Source organism: Micromys minutus (genome assembly GCF_963924665.1).
Source record: "Micromys minutus genome assembly, chromosome: 20".
Lineage (NCBI taxonomy): Eukaryota > Metazoa > Chordata > Mammalia > Rodentia > Muridae > Micromys > Micromys minutus.
In genome coordinates this window covers 2,856,277-2,878,801 of record NC_137955.1, presented here as the reverse complement: position 1 = coordinate 2,878,801, position 22,525 = coordinate 2,856,277, and the positions used below count along the sequence as shown (strand labels likewise).

Sequence of the window (22,525 nt, the reverse complement as noted above, 5' to 3'; positions counted from 1 at the left end):
AAACTCAGATGACAGCAGATGCTGGCAGGGCTGCGGAGAAATAGGAACACTTCTCCACTGTTGGTGGGGTTGCAAGCTAATACAACCACTCTGGAAATCTGTCTGGTGATACCTCAGAAAATTGGATATAGTACTACCTGAAGACCCAGCTATTCCACTTCTGGGCATATACCCCAGAGACACTTTAATACACAACAAAGATATATGCACCACAATGTTCATAGCGGCTCTATTTATAATAGCCAGAAGCTGGAAGGAACCCAGATGTCCTTCAGAAGACGAATGGATACAAAAATTGTGGTACATATACACAATGGAATACTACTTAGCCACCAGAATCAATGACTTAACCAAATTCTTAAGAAAATGGCTGCATCTAGAGAAGATCATCCTGAGTGAGATAACCCAGTCACAAAAGAACAGACACAATATGCAGTCACTGATAATGGGATGCTAAACCCAGAGGCTTGCACTCTCCCAGAAACAACTCACAGACTGTATGAAGTCCAAGAAATAAAGAAAACAAAAAATATACATATATTTACAAAACAAGAAGACTTTGACTATTTCCATGTTGCGTTTTGTTTTGCATGTACTTTTCGCTTATGGTAACTATTAGGTTTTCAATGCATACTGTGAAGCCCTTGAAAAAAAATCAAGTACTGACTAAAAAATATATTCACATGGTTTTATGTAAAAATTATTTTAATGTCTGAAAAAACAGTACTGACAAAAATGTATAATTTTAAGCAAAAAATGTTTAAAATCTGTACATTTATCTTTGTTTTGTAAAATAAAGTCGTTTAAAAAAAAAAAAAGATGAAGTTGATGAAATTCAGTGGAAGCTTTGACCTGTCCTATTTTTCTTCGTTGTTGTTTCCTATGTTTGATATTTATAAGGCATGCTAGATAATCTTACTGAATGTATTGGTTACCTTTCTGTTGTGGGAATAGGACATTAGTACCACAGTGTCCTATAGAAGAAAGAGTTTATTTCGCTGCAAGTGGCAGGCATGCTGAGAACTCCCATTCTTCACTGCAAGCATGGAGCAGAGAGAATGAACTAGAAGCAGTCAAGGCTTTCTACTCTCAAGTTCTAGACCTACCTCCAGAGATGCTTTTCCTCTCTGAAGGCTGTACTACCTAAACCTCCCCTAAGAACACCACCAACTGGGAACCAAGTGTTTGCATGGTTGAGGTGGTTTAAAATCAGACAGATTACCACACCACAATAACAGAAATGTAAACTAGGGCATTCCTTCTGGAAGGTGATTCATGCCTCCCTCTGAAGGGACAAAACATAGAAAAACCTGTATTTCTCATGCCCAGTAAAAGTCATTAGGAATTTCTATGACATAAGCAATAGCTATGTATCAAATTACTGGTACATTTGAAATACTGAAGACAATTTAGGTATCAACGAAGTTGGATAACAAATTACAGAATATTATTTACTCATAAAAGATGTAGGCTACATAGATTCACTGACACTCATATAGGTTGAAACTAAGTGAAAATATACTTTGAAGTATGAATCAGAGTTCCATTACACAATAGTAAATACATATACAAACACGTTCACACAGACAAAGCTTGGGAAGGTACTACTCTGAGGTTTTTAAGGGAGTTAGGTACAGTTGGTAGTATTATTGATTTGGTTACTTTCTTCATTTTTTTCCTTTGGCTTCCTTCATGCAGTCTTCCTCCCTCCCTCTGTCCCTTTCTTCTTTGCTCATCATTATTTTCTACACAGCTCCAAAAGTTGCACAGCTTTGTAAATTAAAGGGCAATTAGATATAGTTGAAACTCCTTTCTAATCCATGAAGTCCTCCAGATAGACAGGGCCAGTAGGAAGTGTATTTATACATTCTTAGAGGCAGTGAGAGATTATGAGAAATTGGCTCAGTGAGCATGGAGGCTGAAGAGTCTGCTAGGTAAAGGGGTGGACTTCCCCATCTAAAGGCTACCGTAAAAGTGGGATTCTTTCCTTGAAGACATCAGGCTAGAGGACTCTCCCTTACTTGGAGGGTACATGCTTAATCAAATGTCAAGGCACCAGTGGCTTAGTTGTTATCTTAAATTAATCACCAGAATGAAGGAAATGGCTATAAGGTGGGGTTGGAAAAAAACTGGGAAACTAAAAAAAATAACGAGGATTTTCTGTAGACTTGCCTTTCTGGGTATCTTCACTCATTTTTCTGGTAAAACTTTTGCTACTCGTCCCAGTCAGCCCCGTATGCCTTATGTGTCACCAATAACCAAAGGCAGGCAAAGGCTATTTCCTTCTCTGATTTGACCGTATTCACAATTCACACGTGGGGTCTGGACCTCACAGCTCACGTGTCAAGACAGTGTCTGGCTTGGCTGCATCACCAAGAATGTACCCATCTAGGGCTTTTCGGTAGTTCTGGATGCTATTGTCTGCCATTGCTAGGGATCTGATCAAACCCATTCACTTATTGCAGTTCACCTGAGTTTTGAGCAGCCCCAGTCAGTGAGTAGGACTCAGCTTAAAAAAATAAACAGAAAATATCAGAGGACTTCTCTGATTATGCTCTAAGTAGTTATAGGTGATATCTTAGGAAGCTCATTTTTAGAAAGGTGTGTGTGTGTGTGTGTATGTGTGTGTGTGTGTGTGTGTGTGTGTGTGTGTGTGTTCTTTGATGCAAGGTACAATAAACATCTGACTATGGTTGTGGTCAAAATACTTGGCTATTACTAACATAGCCTACACTTTCAAAAGAGACATATTTCTTGAATTAAGAGCAACTAGGGACAGCTTTCTATATCTGAGACAAGTTGAATTCATCAGGGTGTTTGCTCAAGGCTTCGAACTCAGGACAGTCATGTATGGCCCAACGGTCTATTGTTACTCTGGTAGCATTCTTTTAGAGGAGTCATGTGACCAGGAAAATTTACCGACCTTTAGAAGTCCACAGTATTGTGACCCAGAAGCAGGAGTACTGGTCACAGAAAACTGATCCTCTAGCAGCTGGCCTGTCATCACCTAACACATGTGAGCAGGTTTCTCATGGTGAGAAGTGCAGGGAACCACTACTCTGGGGACAATCTGGGCTCAGATGCATGTTGACAACAGCGTCAGTAGTCAACTGGAAAAGGAGATATTCTATACAGGGTCAAGGGTAAGGCCAGCAGTGGGAGGCCAGCTTGCCTTCTGTCCCCAGAGTCTGGCTCAGCAGTGTTTACACAAAGGAACTCTCCCACTGCAGCTCTGAAGCAGGAACTGACAACTCATCCAACAAGCTTTGCATGAGTAAGTCATCATGAGACAAAGTGGTGCAGGGGACCTTACAATAAAGTCTTAGCTATTACTATCTGTAGTAGTTTTGTTTTCAATCACTAAAGGCTAAAAAATATGGTAGGTTAGTCCTACCAAAGCTACATCTGAAGTCCTTGGTTTCCTAAGTCAGGGTCTCAGGCTAACAGGCCTACTCTCAAGCCCACAGTCCTCCTAACTGTGCCTTGTCATTGTTTGTATCAGTGGGCTGCACTATATCACAAGCAGAATCTTGACTTTCTCAATTGGCTGTAACATTTTTGATATACACAGGGTTAGAAATATGAAAGAGTTTCATGGTGTTTCTGCTCAGTTTCTGCTTTCATGATCTGTTCATTGATGAGAGAGGGGTGTTGAAGTCTCCCACTATTATTATGTGTGGTGTAATATATGCTTTGAGCTTTAGTAGAGTTCCTTTTATGAATATGGGTGCCCTTGTATTTGGAGCATAGGTATTCAAAATTGAGAGTTCATATTGATAGATTTTTTTCCTGTGATGAGTAAAAAGTGTCCTTTCTTATCTTTTTTGATAACTTTTGGCTGAAAATCTATTTTACTTGATATTAGAATAGGAACTCCAGTTTATTTCCTGGGACAATTTACTTGGAAGTTTTTACCTTCCCAATCTTTTACTTTGAAGTAGGGGCTGGCTTTGCTGCTGAAATGAGTTTCTTTTATGCAGCAAAATGCTGGATCCTGTTTTTGTATCCAGTCTGATAGTCTATGTCTTTTTATTGGTGAATTGAGTCCACTGATGGTAAGATCTATTAAAGAATAATAATTGTTGTTACCTGTTATTTTTGTTGTTAGAGGTAGAATTATGTTTGTGTGCCTTTCTTTTTTTTTTTTTTTTTTTTTGTTTGTTTGGTTTAGTTTCAAGATGATAATTTTCTTGCTTTTCCTAGGGTACAGTTGTCCCTCCTTGTTTGGAGTTTTTCATCTATTATCTTTAGTAGGACTGGATTTATGGAGAGATTGTGTAAAGCTGCTTTTGTCCTGGAATATCTTGGTTTCTCCATCTATAGTAACTGAGAGTTTTGCTGGATATAGTAAGTAACCTGGGCTGACAGTGGTGTTCTCATAGGGTCTGTCTGAGCTCTCTCCAGGATCTTTGAGTTTTCATAGTTTCTGTTGAGAAGTATGGTATGATTATGATTGGTCTGACTTTATATGTTACTTGTCCCTTTTCTCTTACTGCTTTTAGTATGCTTTATTTGTTTTGAACATTTGGTGGTTTTAACTATTATGTGTAGGAAGCAATTTGTTTTCTCTTCCAATTTGTTTTGAGTTCTGTAGGCTTCTTGTATGTTCATGGTCATCTCTTTCTTTAGGTTAGGAAAGTTTTCTTCTATAATTTTGTTGAAGATATTTATTGGGCCTTTCAGTTGGGAGTCTTTGCTCTCTTCTATAGCCATTATCCTTAACTTTGGTCTTCTCATGTGTCCTGCATTTCCTGGAAGTTTTGGGTTAGGAGCTTTTTAAGTTTTACATTTTTCTCTGACTCTTGTGGTATCAATGTCCAGTCCATCGGTTCCTTATGGTCTGTTGTCATTCTAAGTTGCAATACAGATGTTGCTTCTGTCTCTCTTTTAGTTTGACTTCTCTTTCCACAAGGTATCTACATCCCTGTTACCTCACCAAATACATCAACAAACTCCTTTTCATCACAGATCTCTTAGTTATATATCATTTTGGAACTTTTTTTGTGCTGTATGGAGGTACATATGTATGGAGACACACATGTCTGTAAGACACATAAAGACCAGAGAATGACATTGAATGTCTTGTTTTATTCCCTGGCTTCAGGTTCTCTCTTCAACCTGGAAGTTGTTTTTGTTTTTTGATTTTTTTTGCAGCTAGGTTTGTGGCCAGCAAGCTCTATGGACCCGATAGTCTTCTCCCCTCACAGTGCTAGGATTATAGGCATATATGAGACTATATCCTGTTTTTTATGTGTATGCTAGAATTCATATCCCCGCTGTTCAGTGGAAAGTTTTAAAAAACAAGGATCTATCATTCTAGCCCCTCATTTGGGAACTTCTTTCTAATTTTAACAAATTGCAACTATGCATCCTTTACTCTTCTAATCTCTGACAACCTGACAATTTTAAATCATCTGTATAATTTTGCTGTGCCCAGAATGTCATGGAGCAGGACTCACACAGTATGTAGACTTTTCATATTGGCTTATATCACTTAGAAATACGCATTAAGATAGCTCTGTGGTTCTTATTTTTTATGGGTGGATGAACACATCTATGAAGTCCTGAAAACTCTCCATTGTCTGGGTAAAGCAGTTTATCCATTCACCTATTATCAAAGAGCATTCTGGGTCCTCCAGGTTTTGGCAAGTACAAGTAAAGCTGCTATAAATACTTTTGTATAGTTTGTGTGTGTGTGTGTGTGTGTGTGTGTGTGTGTGTGTGTGTGTGTGTGTTCACGTGCGTGCATGCATGGCTATGGATTACCAAGAAGTATAACCTTTATATCATCTGGAAAAGGTGTGACTTTAAAGAAACTGTTTAAACTACCTTCTGAAGTGACCACCATTTTGAGTTCCTCTCAACAGATTTTCTTTTTCTCCACATCTGGACAATGTCTATTGGTCTGTGGATTGGTTCCTGGAAGTTCTCATTAATATGTTTTGATTTTCCCTCATAATAATTTCTGATGAATATTTATATTTTCATAGATGACCCATTTTGAAATGGAACAGCTTATTTAGCTACACAGAAATAGTACAAACACATCATAAAATACTCCATGAGTCTGTATGTCAATGTCTTAACAGATCACACCCCAATTTCTTAATAAATAATGACAGGCAGAGCAGGCTGAGAGCTCAGGGATAGTTTCCAATGTGTCTCATCAAATATAATTATGGATAGATTCTTGTGTAGCAGCACAAGGCTGAACTCACTTCATGACAAAGTGGTCTGTTGTCACTTAGGTACTGTGGTCTTCCGTTCAGTATAAATATTTCATTTAAGATGTTTCCATCACCTCTGAGTGAGCTGAGCATACTAGAGATTGAATTCAACTATAGAAAGTACTTATAGACCCTGTGTATTTGAACCAAGGAGCCAGTTAACAATAGAAGTTATATCCAAAAAGCTATCTTCAAATACCACAGTCTGAAACTGAGGGTGACATGTCTGTGTTTGAATAAGATTTTCCTCTTCCATGTCAAGCCTTTTGGGTTTTCTAAAAATATCTTCCTTATATCAATACATCTCTCTAAGAGTATTCCTAAGACAAAAGGGCATCAGTATTCTCTGATGTCATCAAAATAATCATCACAGTGTGTTTTGGAATTCTTGTCATCCTATGTTTTGCCTGAAATTGGGGCACGCTTATCATTACCATTATTTTCCCACGGCACAGAAAAACATAAAGTTCCTTTGATAAAATGAAAGATTATTAAATGTGCTCTAACAAGGTTTTCTAAGTTATGCTTATTTGTATAAAACTATTTCTTGTATTATTTATATAAAACTATTCTCTTGCTTAAATCTTACAATTCTTAAATCTTATCCTGTAAACTCCTATACATTTTATCCTTCCCCTCTTTCCCCACGGTGGCCATTCATACTGTCTTCCTAGTTTCTTACATGATTTCCACATGGTCTAACCTGAGAGTCTTTTAATCATCAGTCCCTTTGCCTGTAAGGGTTAGCTTCTTCAGTTGATTTAGGTTTCAGTTCAAGTAAGTCTCCGTTACCAGTGAAGACTCTTGTGTTTTCCCACTGAAGTAGTGGACATCTCATTTCCCTCTCAGTCACTCTAGTACAATCCCTGCTCATTAAAAACACCATATATCATTGTCTGAATATATCTTTTTACAACTAATTGTTTATTCTCCTCTGTATGCAGATGGAAATGGTGATCTGTATGATGGAAATCATGGGTCATTTCCATAAAAGTTAGAACATGGTCTCTTTCATTCACAATCTCAGACCCTAGAATCCAGCCAAAAACAGATGGATAACTCAATTGACTGCCTTCTGTCTTTGTGGTCCTCCATAACAAGGGGAAATGTAACTTCTATAACTCACCTATACTTCTAATGGAGCTGCTATATTTTAATACACTCCTAGTATCTATAAGGAACTAAAACTACCTAGAGACCCAAGAAGATAAAAATCTCACTTCCATGCACTGGGAAGCCACATTGTTTGGATTTGGAAACACTTCCTGGAAACCTTACATAGAACTCCGATTCAGAATATTATTCATCAACTCTGTGAGTAGGTTGTGCTATTGGCCATCTATGTAGGAGAGATCAAGAAATATATCTAAGAAGCAGTGCCTCTCTAAAGGATAGTTAGTTATTCACATTAGGATGAAGTATCAGAAGGAAGAAGATGGTATTAATGATTATGATCAACTTACTCATGACTTACACTACATGTAAAAAGCAAAATCAGCCCCATTTGGAAGAGAAAGTCTGCACAGACTCATTCAAACCCCAATATCTCAATTAGCATGGTCTACAGGAGTACATCTCTCTGTATCATAAAAGCCTAAGATGTGCTTACAGCAGGAAAAGCTCAAAAGAAAGACTGAATACAAGCAGTTCCTCTACCGACTCTTTACCTCTTAACTGAACCCAGCAAATGCTATGTTGGTGATGCTTTCCAAGTTCCATTCCTTTTCTATCTATCACCATTATGTTTAACGGGATTTAGGCTTATACCTGATACATTAAACTTTTCACAAAGATTTCACAAAGCTCCACAAAGATTTCACTGGTATCCACTGGTACTACTTTGATTATATAAAAGCTGATATGAGCTTTCCCTAACTTATGTTAGTTCTAGTTCAACTCATAAAAGTTTATGCACATATTTCCATCAGTGTGCTGGATTTTTCTATAAATCACCTTAAAGTTACTGTCCCATGAAGTCACATATAAAGACGTGAATGAAGCGATTAATACTTAGTTGTAGTGAATTACTAAAACAAATACAAATTCTTTGCTTCCTCATACACATGGTCTTTGCCATGGGGCTTCTCAACTCTTCTCAGAAAGCTCTGGAGTCTACCTGTTACTCCTATGTATCTGGGTGGGCCTTATGACCTCTTGTGGACAGAAAAGAATTATGCTAGTTCTTCTCTCTCTGTCTGTTTCTTGTTCTCTCGTTCTTTCACTTATTTACTTCTGTACTCTTGCAACTACTATGTAATTAAGACCATACAGCTATTTGGTGGATAAGAAATATAGAGGCTATCACAGAGATGTCGTACTACTTGTTACTGACTGCAGATTCATGAGGGAGCCCAGTTAAAGTCAGAAGAACTATTCAGCTAAGCGCAGCCTAAACTAGCAAAAGAAATAATTTCCTTTTTTACTCAAATTCCTCTCATATATTTTTCCTTGTTCTCTTTCAAATTTATCACCTCCTTTTTCATGAAGTGTTTATATATATATATGTGTGTGTATGTGTGTGTGTGTGTGTGTGTGTGTGTGTGTGTGCCTGCATGCATTCCATTTCTAAATGCAACAGTCTGTATGTTACTTGTATATATGTTTTTAGGACTAGTTTTCATGGTACCAGAAGGCACCACAAAGCTTCCAAATGGAGGAGGCAACAGTCCTACCCAGCCATAATGCCTATGGAACACAACAGCCATTAGGTTCTAACTCTGTGGCTGTGATTGGCAGGGTAGTCACTTAACCTTACAGAAATCCTCCCTTCTCAGCCTCTCAAAGGTGAGGATTAAAGACATCAGCTATTATGCCTGGTTTTATATATTTATTTTAAGAATGTAACACAAGGCCAAATAAAGGAAGAAACTTAAGATCTAAAAAAGGAAATGAAGTTTCATAGCTGAGGCAGATTATGAGGGAGAGGGTAGTCCCTGTCCAGAGTCCGGTGAGATATATAACCTCTAAAGACTCTAGCCTGATCTTGGTTGTCTTAACATCCCAGAAGGTCACCAGCCAATCCCTCCTCAAATGGCCTTTAGGAACACACATTTTTCACTTGAAGATTTTTCTGATGATGTCTTGAGAATGCCTTTGAAGGTATCACAAAACTTGAGCTGTACTATGTCATGAGCAATATATCACATATTCTACTGGCTTTTTGTCAACTAAGCATCCCTCCCAAATGGCATCACATGAACCTTCCTTCCCAGGGTCAAATTGTAATAATTTTACAACAAATGAGGTCTTGTGGGTATCAGTGCTTTTTTGTGTTGGCTCTACAGCCCATGGTATGAAAGATATATATTCTTTTTCAGAGGAAGAGATAGTTCAGACATTTTATTTCAGTGGTGAGCTGAAGGCTAAGTTTCATAAAGATGTTAACACAATGAGAAAGAATAGAAAGCTTATCTTCAGCCATGTATGTGCTCGGGAGAAACACAAATTCATAACTACAAATTCAAAACCACTTAAAAAAGGATTTTACTTCATTCTACAGAGAATAATTATTCTCATGTTTTCCTTGAGGTTTGATATACTTCTTGTTCTAATTGAACATTTTTATTACATTTGCAAATGCATTACTTCCTGGAGAACACTGCGAGAGTATATACATGCAGGGGAAATGTCCTTGAGGACAGTAGAACAGGGATAGATGTATCCAAAGAATGTAAAGGGAGACTAAATTGTTGGTAGCAAGTAGTTATACACACACACACACACACACACACACACACACACACACACACACACACACACACACAGGCATGCATGTACTCATGCATGCATACCCACATACAAATGACTATTCAATTGAATTTGAGAAATTTAGATTCATTGGGTTGTATTAAATTTGATTATTATTAGTTTTCAAAGGAATTATTATACCTCAATTGCTGCAATAATAATTCCAACTCAATCTATTAGTTAATAAATAGCTTTGTAGAACTGGTTCTCTTCATCTTGGTTCTTGCTTTCTGATGTTGAGTGTAGGTGCTTATGTTAAACATAACTTACTGTACTAGTTTGATTTCTGTCACTATGATAAGACATTCTGACCAAAGCAACTTAAAAAAAAAGTTTGTTAGTTTGTCTTATAATTCCAATATACAGTCCATCTTTTCAGTCAAGTCAAGGCAGGAAGTCATATAATATTCATAGTTAAGAGTAGAAAGAGAATAAATACATCCCATTTTTTGTTGTCTGCTAGCTTCCTCTTCTCTTAAACTTGTTCTGACTAAGGAATGGTGCTGTCCATCGTGAACTGGGTATTCTTACATTTCCCACCGATATGGCCATATCCAACCTAATCTAACTAAGAATTCTTTTACATATCTAAACTGATTTTATTATGAATCTCCTTCCAGAGGCCATTGGTCCAGCGAAAGCTCATTTTTTCCAGTGTAGGGGAATGCCAATGTGCTGAGGTGGGAGGGTGGTTGGGAGAGGGAGCACCCTCATGGAGGCAGTGGGATGGTGAGGGGGGGATGAAATTGGGGGAAAGGGATAACATCTGAAATGTAAATACAGAAAATATCCAATAAAAAAATCTCCTTCCATGTGATTCTAGGTTGTGTCAAGCTGATAAACTAGCCAGCATACTTTGTGATGTTTTAGTGATGTTCAAGTAAGAGTCTATATCCCCAGAAGGAAGACGGGATGAATTAAATGAAGTTCAGATTGGTTGAAGTCAACTGAAAGGCTCCAGAAACTAGGAAGGGGACAATAGGAACTGAAAATTTAGGTGAAATAAAAAGATATCAAAATGTGAATATGTACACTAAAAGTTAGACTCTGTGTTTTGTAAATGTGTTGTCTGTCTAGTGTCCTTTTAAAGAAAAAAAATCACAACTTTTAGTGTTGAAAAATATTTTATTTTACTTAAACTAGTACAAATCTTAAGCACATGCACACACTTGTGATATATATATATATATATATATATATATATATATATATATAAATTTCAAAGAAATGCAAATGTTATAAAAATGTTAAATGAGAAAAGTCTTTGTGAACTACATATCAGACAGGATATTAGTATCTAGAATAGATTAAGAGCACAAAAGTTAAGTATCACCCCCTCTACACCTTCTAATCCACAAATAGGCCAACAAAATGAATAGGCAGTTCTTTAAAGAAGAAATACAAATGGCTCATAAATTTAGCATCTTTAGTCATTAGAAAAATAGAAATTAAAATTGCTTTGAGATTCTTTAGTGCTTTGAGATTTCTTCTGACACCAGTGAGAATGTTAGATTAAAAAAATGACAGCAAATGCTGCTAAAGACATGGAGAAAGAGGAACTCACTTGGGTGTGAGTGTAAGGTTATACAGTCTCTACGTAAATCATTACTTGTGTTGGGTTATACCTGAGGAGGGATTATAGCAAAGGAGTATTTTTGATCCATAATTTCATGTTATGTTTTAAATAATACAATTAGAATTTTAAAATTTAAATTTACTTTATTTTGTGTGTTTGGTTATTGTCTTAGTCAGGGTTTCTATTCCTGCATAAACATCATGACCAAGAACCAAGTTGGGAATGAAAGGGTTTATTCAGCTTACACTTCCACATTGCTGTTTATCACCAAAGGAAGTCAGGACTGGAACTCAAGCAGGTCAGGAAGCAGGAGCTGATACAGAGGCCATGAAGGGATGTTACTTACTGGCTTGATTCCTCTGGCTTGCTCAGCTTGCTTTCTTATAGAACCAGGTCTACAGCCCAGGGATGGCACCGCCCACAATGAGCTGGGCCCTCCCCACTTGATCACTAGTTGAGAAAATGCCTTACATCTAATTCTATGGAGGCATTTCTTCAACTGAGGCTCCTTTCTCTGTGATAACTCCAGCTTGTGTCAAGTTGACACAAAACCAGCCAGTACATGTATTGTCTGCATGTAAGTCTGTGTACCATGTGCATGTCTGATGCTTAGGGAGGCCAAAAAGGGAGTTGGATTGCTGGAATATAGTTACAAGCATATTGTGAGCCATCATGTAGATACTGGAAAATAAACCTAGAGTCCCTACAAGAGCAGCAAATCCTCTTAACCACCATGTCATCTCTTCAGTCTCCTACTTAAAATATAAGTGTATTAACTTTTGAAATAATAATATTTTTAGTTAACATATCTGTAACCCCTCATTAACAGACAACTTTCTTGTTCATGTATTGCTGATTAAGCCAGAGGCTATACATGGTGATACTTCAATTACTCCAGGTAAAACAAATGGTACTATTCTCTTCAAGATTATTTATTTTGTACATAATGAAAAAGAATAAAATTCATAATGTGTTATATCTCATTTTGAAAGTTAGTATACATATCCAAAAGCAGACTTGGTTTTCTGTTTTGTGGAGACAAATCCTTCAAGAGAGAGGTGGTTTATCAGGGCACGCTGAATTCTTCTCCATGCCTCTTATTTCATTTGATGTTTCATTTCTAATATCTGTGGATAGATTTCCAGCCTGCACCTGTCTATGCCTCTGTGCTCTTAAACACACACAAAGCTTGTAGCTTGCAGTGACTTCAGTGTCCAGCTATGTAGCCTACTTTGCTGTAAAAGGATACAGAAACTTGGTAGCCCATGGGGCTCTGTTTCCTAGCACTATGATGAAATTGTTCTGGCAACTGGTGCTCTAGACACTGTAGTGATTTCAACATCTAAGTTTCTGGTTGATTAGCTCAAGGTCACAGAACAAATGAACAGTTCTGTGGATTACAGCAATCTTAACTAAAACATTCCAAAACAAGTCATAGTCTTTATAGAAACAGCTCTAAAATCTCCCAACACATTTCTTACTTTTCACAGTTGACTTAACATATAATGATAATTACTATTGACATATGTAAGTTTTTCTTTACTTATATATCTGAAGAGTGATTAGTACTTTTAGAATAATTTTTAGTTTGCACATCTGGAACATCCATTCTTTGTTCTATTAGATGCTTTCCCAAATCTACTCTATAAAATTTTTGTGACAGTGATTGCTGGTGGTCCTCTGTTATTTATCTCCTCTTTCTTTTCTAAAAACATGACTTTAAATAGGCTCACAGGACTGATGCAAGCCTTCCTTGCAGCTTAGTGTGATAAGCCAGGACCGGGTTCTGGCCATTATGCAGCAAGTTTGATTTGAAAGTAGCATTTTCCAGACACAACAGAGGAAATCATGGGGATAGTGACAGCATGCAGTAGACCTGCCTAAGTTTAAGCCAGACAAAATCCCAGCACAATGGATGGGAAGTCACAGCCCTAACCTAGAAGCTGTTTGAAATTGACAGCCACGGGTAGAATGAAAACCAGTTTTCTTAATGGTGTGGCTCTGGGTATAATAGAGCATTTGAAGGCAGGCCCCAGGCGCAGGAGCGGTTGGCCAACACAAATGGGAGTCCATGTTTACTTTGTTTTATGTATGTATGGTTGTTTCATTTGGCTTTTTACATTAAGAGAGAGAAAGGACATCAAGTTGGCTGGGCAGGGAGGTAGGGGGATCTGGGAGGTGTTGGGTGAGGGGAAAGAAAATGATCCAAATATGAAATTCTCAAAGAAGTAATACAAACATTAAATATTCTTTAAAGCAGCATTTCCTGTACTGGTTCTTAGGAAATTTTTTTTCCTTAAAAGCTTTTAAGTTTTCCTAATTGTGTATCATTTTGTTTCTTGCATGCAAACAAAATACAATTTGGATTGCAATTACCATCTAATAGTACTGAAACATATGATCACAAAAAGATATAAAAATATACAAACAAGCTGGATGGTGGTGGCACAACTTTAATCCTAATACTCTGGAGGCAGAGACAGGTAGGTGTATGTCTGTGAGTTAGAGGCCATCCTAGTCTAAAAAGTGAGTTTCAGGACAGCCAGCATTACAACACAGAGAAACCCTGTCTCATAAAACATTGACCAACCAACCAACCAACCAACCAGACAAACTTAACAAAACAAAACACAAAAGAGGTATCATATCTACTTATGAGCAAAGGATTATGATAACTGCAGATGAAGGTTAGATTCCTCATTTAGAAGAACTCAGAATGACAGTATGTCCACAACCCACATAAAATTGACTGAAGGGAGGTTATTAGCTCAAATACGTTTTTTTTTAAGATTTATTTTTGTAATTATCAATTGTGTGCATGTACATGTTCATATACATGTGACTTGAGTGTAGATGCTTCTGTGTGCTTGGGGCTTTAGATACTCCTGGAACTGGAGTTACCAGTGCTACCCAGTTTGTGTTCTAGGTACTGAGTTCATTCCTCTGGAAGAGCAGTAAATACTTGTAACTAGCAAAATCATCTCTCTGACCCTTCAAATGCATTCTTGAAAATCAAATAAAAGTGTTCTTTGAACAGCTTTGGTACTGACAGTGAAATAATCCATAACCAAAGCCTCTTGGGAATTAGCTTAGTGGTCGAAAAAGAAGAAAGGGAAACGTCTTTGAGAGAGTCTGTGGGGCAGGCTCATGGCAACGTCGCTCGCTTCCCAGGAAGCAGATTCAGATAACCTAGCTCCTCCTTAACCTCTGACCTCCTGTGCAGTCCCATATGGAGGATAGTCCTGGACAACTGCACTTGTTGTTTCTTTAATGCCACTGCTTCGAAAATAACCCCCAGCTGCTCCAGAAAGGCTGTGAGCCTGACCCCACACTCTGAGTTCTGAGAGGGAAGAGCAACCCACTCACAGAAGCATCTGAGGCCCCAAGGTTTTCTTCCTTCTCTGGACACAGCAGCTGCAATTCGAAAGCAGCAGATTAAGATAATACTTGGTAGGCATTCAGGAATGGCAGCAGAGGAGGTAGCCATTCCTGGCTCCTTGGATCTATGAGGGAGGGTGTGAAAATGGAGGGGTCACTTAGCTAAAAGAGCCATGAAAAGTCTGGCCTATGGAAAAAATGGGGCGAAGCTAGAGCATCAGGAAGAGACAGCTGGTATGAACCAGGCCTGATGATAAGAAGTGAAGCTGAAACAAAAGAAACTGGAACTGGAGGCTAGGAATGTCCAACATATATGATAAAGTCTCGTAGCCACAGGGCAGACCATTAGGGGGGGGGCAAAAAGGACTAAGCAATGATCTACATAAAGTAGACAAAGTACAAATGCTGAAAGTTCAGATTATTCTACTATAAAGAAGAGGTTTTTGCTTTTGTTTTGTTTTGTTTTGTTTTATAGCATCTGATTTTAGTCTCTTATCCTCTGAAAGGCTTGTATGCATTCCTCTTTAGAGGGATGGTCCCAGGTGTTCCAGACTTGTAATGTATGTGAAGACCCTCCTTCCATGTTATGAAGGCAATGCTTCCTTACAGACACAAACAGTCTATGCACTGTCTATGTGGAAGTGACCAGAGGATCTGACCTTAATAGCCAATGGACTAATGGGAAACAAGAAGAGGCTGATGAAAAGCCACCCAGGAAGGAGTTGGCAGTTTTTGACTCTGGATGACTGGGTCAGCTTGATAATCCCTCCAAAGCAACAGATTATCCCTAATGTATAGGGCTGAAGGTGGCAAAGGTAGGGATGTCACAATGCTATTAACCTGCTTCACTCCATTTCTGGACTAACTCATTTGAGTATATAGGAACATGCTTTACCTCTTCCTCTTTTCTCCTTTGCTTTGGTTGACTCACAGTGTTTCATGACACCCGCTTGAAAATATTCTCTAAGATTCTTTCCAACAAAGGCATCACAGGAATCTGATATGGAAGTAAGATTATTGTAAGTTTTAGGCTAGCCCATATTATATGACAAAACCCATTTCATGAAGCATGCACTCCTCCTTCAAATGGAAGCATGGAAAGTATCCTCCATCCAAGACTATAAATAGATCATTTTCTATGATCTTCATGATCACTGCTCACTTCTCCAACACGGCATAAGATAAGTCCCACAGCTACTTCCAAAGATCAGGCTCTATTTGGGAAGGACACATGCCTATGTGTCTATACATGCCTATGTGTCTGTACATGCCTATGTGTCTACACATGCCTATGTGACATGCACACATTTTTGTTCAAAGAGATACCATCCCAGTTTAATTTGCCGATTTTCCAAATGAATGTATAAATATAGTCATATTGTTCAGAAGAGGGAGGGGCCCTCAATCTACAGAGCAGAGGGGGGAAACACTTCAGAAACCAAATATAACCATGGCTAGCTAGTGTTATGGATTGAACTGTCTCACTCCTAACTTCACATATTGAATCCCTAACTCTTAACAGTTCAGTGTGAGACCTTGTATAAAGATACCATCTTTTCAAAAATGCCCAAGTTAAAGTGAGTCTATCAAGGTTGGCCCTGAATCTAACTTACAGTAGTGCATCCTTTAAGAAGGAAAATTTGCTGACAAACGCATACACAAGAAATGTGATCTGAAGGGCTATGGAAGAAGACAGGTACCTAAAAGCCAAGGAGTATTTGATGCCATGGACAGATAAGATGGATGGTTTGTGTATTCTTGGACCAGGGAGTAACACTATTAGGAGATATGGCCCTGTTGCAGTAGGTGTAGCCTTGTTGAAGTAGGTGTATCACTTTGCATGTGGGCTTTGAGACTTTCATCCTAACTGCCTAAAAGTCAGTCTTCCACTAACAACCTTCAAATGAAGATGTAGAACTCTCACCATTGCCTGCACCATGCCTGCCTAGATGCTGCCATGCTCTTACCTTGATGATAATGGACTGAACCTCTGAACTAGTAAGCCAGCCTCAATTAAATGTTGTCCTTTGTAAGACTTGCCTTTGTCATGGTATCTGTTTAGAGCAATAAAACCCTAAGACAATACCATTCCCCAATAGGACTCAAAGGAAATCAGAAGTGCTGACATCTAGATTTCAGGTTTCAAGCCATTTCTGTAGTTAAGGTTGCCCTCTGAGGTACCAGGATATTGTAGCCAAGGAAAACAAGGTAAACTGCTCAAGGGTAAGAGGCCAGTAAGCACATCAGGTCAAGGAAAGCCTCGTGTGCTGAGACAGCACTAATCAAAGAAGCCAATCACAGTACCAGGCATGTTCTAAGAAAATCAACATACAGATAAAACGAATGTGCAGAAGAGTAGGTGTCTCCACTTGATAGGCTGGGAGTTCTCGTATCTGTGTGCACTTGACTTGTGATGGGTTCTGAAAAGAGGGGGACTTTGGTGGAGTTTCACCAGGAGCCCATTGGAACAGGTAGTATGTTAAAAACTATGTTGACCAGGATGGACTGCAGCCAAAAGACCTGAAAGAGGCTTACTTTTTTACAAGAGGTTCTCAAACTTGCCTAGGGTAGAGTTTCCTGGCAGATGGAGCTGATAATGTCCATAAGGATGGATATTAGAGACTAAATTACAAAACCAGTGATAGTCTAAATGACAGAAGAGAAATAACTAATGTTCTTTAGACTACTGAGTTGGAGAGATTATCCTAAATATTCCAGGGAGGCTCCAAACAACATCTAAATGTTCCTTAGGAGAGAGAGGGACAGAAGGGGTTTGTATAGAAGGGAGAGAGAATAGGGAGGGAAGAAAACAGAGAGAGAGAGAGAGAGGAGAGAGAGAGAGAGAGAGAGAGAGAGAGAGAGAGAGAGAGAGAGAGAGAGAGAGAGAGAAAGTGAAAGAGGAGTAAGAGAGAGAGAGAGAGAGAGAGAGAGAGAGAGAGAGAGAGAGCAATGTGATCAGAGAAGGATGAGGATAAAAGGCAGTGTGACATATAAGCCCATTGAACTCCACTTAATAATTCTGGCTTACAGACTATAAGAAACATACATTTGTGTTCATTCAGGCCACCAACTTGTTGCTAATTTGTAAGTCCAGCTGCAGAAGACTTCCACTCTGTGGTCCTATCCCAGATCCCAGAGTGAGTGGGTTGTTTTATGGTAGGGCCCAGACATCTGTAACAACTCACAGGTGTGCCACCCAGATGGTGTCTGCTGAGAGGAGAAGAGGCTGTGTATAGTTTACATCTGATCTGGGCGTCCTGAGCAAAGATAAAGCTGAAACTGTAACATGAATGAGATTTTGAAAGGAGTTTTGAAATGAAGAAATAGGGATGAGGAGGAACAGAACTCAGACACACCCTAAAATTGTCAGGCATGCGGAGAGCAGGGGAGGTGCGGTGGAGTCCAGTGGTAGAGCACTCTTAGTAAGCAAAGGGTCCTGGGTTCAATATTTAGCAACCCCCCTCTCTCACACACACATGCTAGCCTGCACACATGCACACTCATATACACTCACACACACGTACACACTCTCATGCTCACACACATATATACACATATATTCACGTACATACACATGCACACAGATACATACACATACCTGAACACACACATATATACTCACACATGCAGTACATTCATACATATATACATATGTATATATGTACCCACATCCCCCACACATACATGAGTAAGTAGATAAGGAAACAGCAAAAATATCCATAGACGGAGAAGGAGGATCATTTTTTTTCAACATAAAAGCCCCATGTGTAGAGGTAGCAAAAAGACACTCAAGTCTCCCTGTGGTAAAATAGAGGGAAAAAAACTGGAGACTAAGAAATGATAAAGCTTAGAGGCCCCAGATAACCTTTGAGAAAACAATTTCGATGACATCAGAGAGATGAGGGACAGACATCGATGACTGATCTGGGTGATTGGAAGCAACAGCAAAGGTGTTGGGGGCTCTAGCAATGAAACAGGAACAAGATAAAGATGATCACAAGGTGGATTCTGGGGTCAGACCCAGCCTACCCCCACAAGTGATCCAGTACCTGATGGACTTGGACAGGCTCACCTTTCATAGACTCAACTACCACATTACACAACGGACTGAATGATACTTACACACAGGATTTGGAAGGGTCAATGAAATTAAATAAGCATTGTGTTGATTCTAGAGCCTGGTGCATGGCAAGTGCTGGGCACTGAGATAAGGAAGGAGGGAAGGATATAGAGAGGCCAGAAAGCAGGACTTGGGTGATTTTCACATGAAAGTGGAAGTGATTCTCATTAAGCATATATTCCAAATACATTATGGCCACATTTAAAGTAAAACCGTCAGCTGTTTGTCCTGACTACCTGTTCTTTAGTGGTTTGTAACAATGCCACCGTCCAGGTCTCTTTAGAGCAGGGACAGGGATCTTAGTGCGGGGAGCCTAGTGTTGCCGGGGCTGTACTCAGTGTTGGAGGCTACAGGGGAAAACTCATTTTCTTTCTTTTCACAGTCTTACAGCCACCTACATTCTCGCTTCAAGGACTCTTTCTCTGCCTTCTAGCCAGCCATGTATCTCTTCCTCTAGCACCTCTCCTGACAACAGTTGGAAAAGGTTCTTCATTCCTAAAGGCATGGTTGTAGACTTAGGGCTGACTCACTGTGGACTCCAGAACACCCTCCTTGTCTCTCGCTCCTTTATCACTTAAGAGTTCCACTTGCCAAGTAAGGTAATATATTTGTAGACTTCAAATACTAGAATATAAACATCTTTTCTGGATATTCCTCTACTTGTAATATTAATTATCTGGAGCTCATATTGTTTCCTGAGTCTAGTGAATCTACATGTAAAACTTTCCTTTGGCTGGCACTAAATCCCCTTGATCCCAGGACCTTGACTGTACTTTTTTTTTTTTTTTAAGTTTGGGATCTGACCTTTATTGAGCTTATACACCGGAGTGGAAATAGTGTCTGTACAAACCAAATGTTTGTTACTATAACTTCTGCATCATGATTACAATCCAAACAGCTTTTTAAAAACAGTCAAGTCAATCAAAACCCACTATTTCAGAATCAATAGTTTCTTTGACACCACAGTAACACTTAAGTATGGTTAAGACTAGAATGCAGAAATGTGGTTGGTTGGAAGGCTAATTAAGCCTTCAACTTGCTCAAATAGAATTACAAAAAGGCAAACTTGTTTTTCACAGAGATACAGTCCACTGGAATCACCAACACTGGACAGCTGTTAAGAATATTCAGAGTCCTGAGATAATAAGGCATCAAGACGTCGTTCGACAGTCTTCCGTTGTCCTTTCTTCCCAATCAGCGGTTTGTGGACGTGTGGGATGACACCGCCACCAGCAACGATAGCCTTGAGCAGAGAATGCAGTTCTTTACCTCCGCATATAGCAAGTTGCAAGTGACGAGGGGTAATACGCTTTACCTTCAAGTCTTTTAATGAGCTTCCCTCCAACTCCAGTACCTCTGCGGTGAGGTAATCCAGGGTGGCTGCGCTGTACACAGCAGTGGTCGCGCCCACACGTCCGTGGCTGGTTGTCCTAGATTTCAGTTGTCGATGAATACAGCCCACAGGGACCTGCAAGCCGGCTCACTGAGAGCGGGAAACCGCCTTTGCCTTAGCCTTTCCTGAGTCCTTTCCAGCCTTACCGCCAGCCATCTCGGAGGAGACGAGACGAGACGAGACGAGGCCAGGGGAACGCTCAGGGAGATCCCGGTGCCCACTCCTCTGTCATACCGTGGCTCAAGCTGCTTGACTGTACTTCTTACTTCCTTCTCATCGTTCTACATTGGCTTCTATGCTGTATTATATGCATCTTTGTTCAAAACTTTAGGGAAAAGATTCTCAGATGTTTATAAAAATGAATAATACAGATACATACATATAAAGAAATACTATTTCATTCACACTACAGGTATGGTGGCAAAAATCAAAAATCCAGAAGCCACACTGTGCAGTTCGGTTAGGAAAGAAATTTAATACAAGGAACTGGGCCCATCTAAAACTTGTAGAAGAGCCGGGAGGAGTCAGGGAAGGAGAGTGAGGGGAAGCCACAAGCTTTCACATTTGCTGTTTGCTCTCAGATCCACGCTCAGAGACATCAGGAAGTTGCTGCTGCTGACTCCATCCGCTACTTACCTTGGTGTGGATGATTCACAGTGAGATGTCTGCCAGTCAGGGCGGAATTTGATAACTGCTGAGACCCACGCTTCTGCCCTCTCCAGCCTGTCCAGAGCTGGGCCCACCTAACTTACGGCCCTGCTGACTCACTGGCAAGCACATTCGTTTCCAGCCTCTGAAGACCTCTACTGGTGAGAATACTAGGAAACACAGTCTCTGGGCTTTTAGCGCCAATAATTAGAAGGATGAGCATCCTAGACAGGCTGGCAATTCTGAGGTTCATTATAGTTATTACTTTTTTTTTTTTTTTTAATGATACAAAAGTCAATCTCAAGCCATCCCAGGAAACAGGAGAAAGTAAAGTAGAAAGAAAATGGACTTGACACTGGACATATATGTCTTCTAGCCTGTTCTTTTAGCACAACGTTCATTTCATTCTGGTTGTTAGAGAATGAATGTGCCCTGGAGAAAGTAGCCAGGACAGAAGGCTTTTATGGAATCTACAGTCACCTGCAGTCTGGAAGCTCTTGCCCTGGATGATGCCCACACGGGCACCAGAAGCAAAGGTGGATGGACCCATTTGCCCTTTTAATCACAGAGTAGCTGCTGTGAGCACAGCCCAACTGCCTGGGTTGCCTGCAGCCTCTGATAGCTGAGGCTGAAGAGAGGGAGAAACTGATAATGAAGGCCTTGGGAACTCTGTAGATGCCCAGGGCCTCCCTTCTGGGCAATTCTTGCACTAGATGTGAAGACATCCCTCAGGGTCCTGAGTAACTGCCAAGGACAAATTTGACTCCATTTCTGTCTGGGTTCCCTGGGTTTCAAAAGAGAGACTAAGCTGTTTGCCTACATGACAAGAGTCTCAGCCAGGGTTTTGAAATAGGCAGCAGAGGCAGTATGCAGGCAAGTACGGAGAAGCACAGAACCTTGCTGTGTGGGTGGTGACCTGGAAGGAACCTGGGATCTAACTCGTTGCTATTTGTTCTTTTCATTTCAGGCTGCTGCTCATATTTTTCTGACTGAGACAATTTCTTCCCTTTGGGATATGAGCTCCAACTATGAAGCTCATATGAAGCTCATATGAAGCCACTCATTTCTGCTCCTTCACATACCCTAAGTTGTCTGCTGGTGAGATGCTCACCTAATTTCTCTTTTACCTACTAAGCAAGCCCAGAAGGCAAGGCCCAGTGCCTGTTCTGGGACAGCACTTTGAGGGGTTATAATATAGGCTCTTGATAACGACCCTTGATGGTACTTGGACGGCGAAGTCTGGACCCCATTATGGAGAGGCAAACTGTTTTTGAGATTTTCTGAAGTTCACTAAGCCATGGCCTTCTTCCACACAGAACCTCAGCTTTCCCTCTCTAAGAGAAACAACCAACCAGTAGGATCTTTCATGCTTGGAGTAGTCCAATCTTGTGTGACTGTATTGTTGAATGGCCAGGGTTGAGGCCAACAGAGGCCAA

At 39.7% G+C, this 22,525-nt stretch overlaps 1 pseudogene across 1 annotated transcript; it reads right to left on the bottom strand.

Annotated features, from left to right (window-relative positions):
- Positions 1-20,165: 20,165 nt before the first annotated feature.
- On the bottom strand, positions 20,166-20,597 carry LOC308433632 (histone H2A.Z-like; annotated as a pseudogene). The gene has a single exon. The product of its transcript is annotated as a histone H2A.Z-like (transcript).
- Between the last annotated feature and the right edge of the window lie 1,928 nt (positions 20,598-22,525).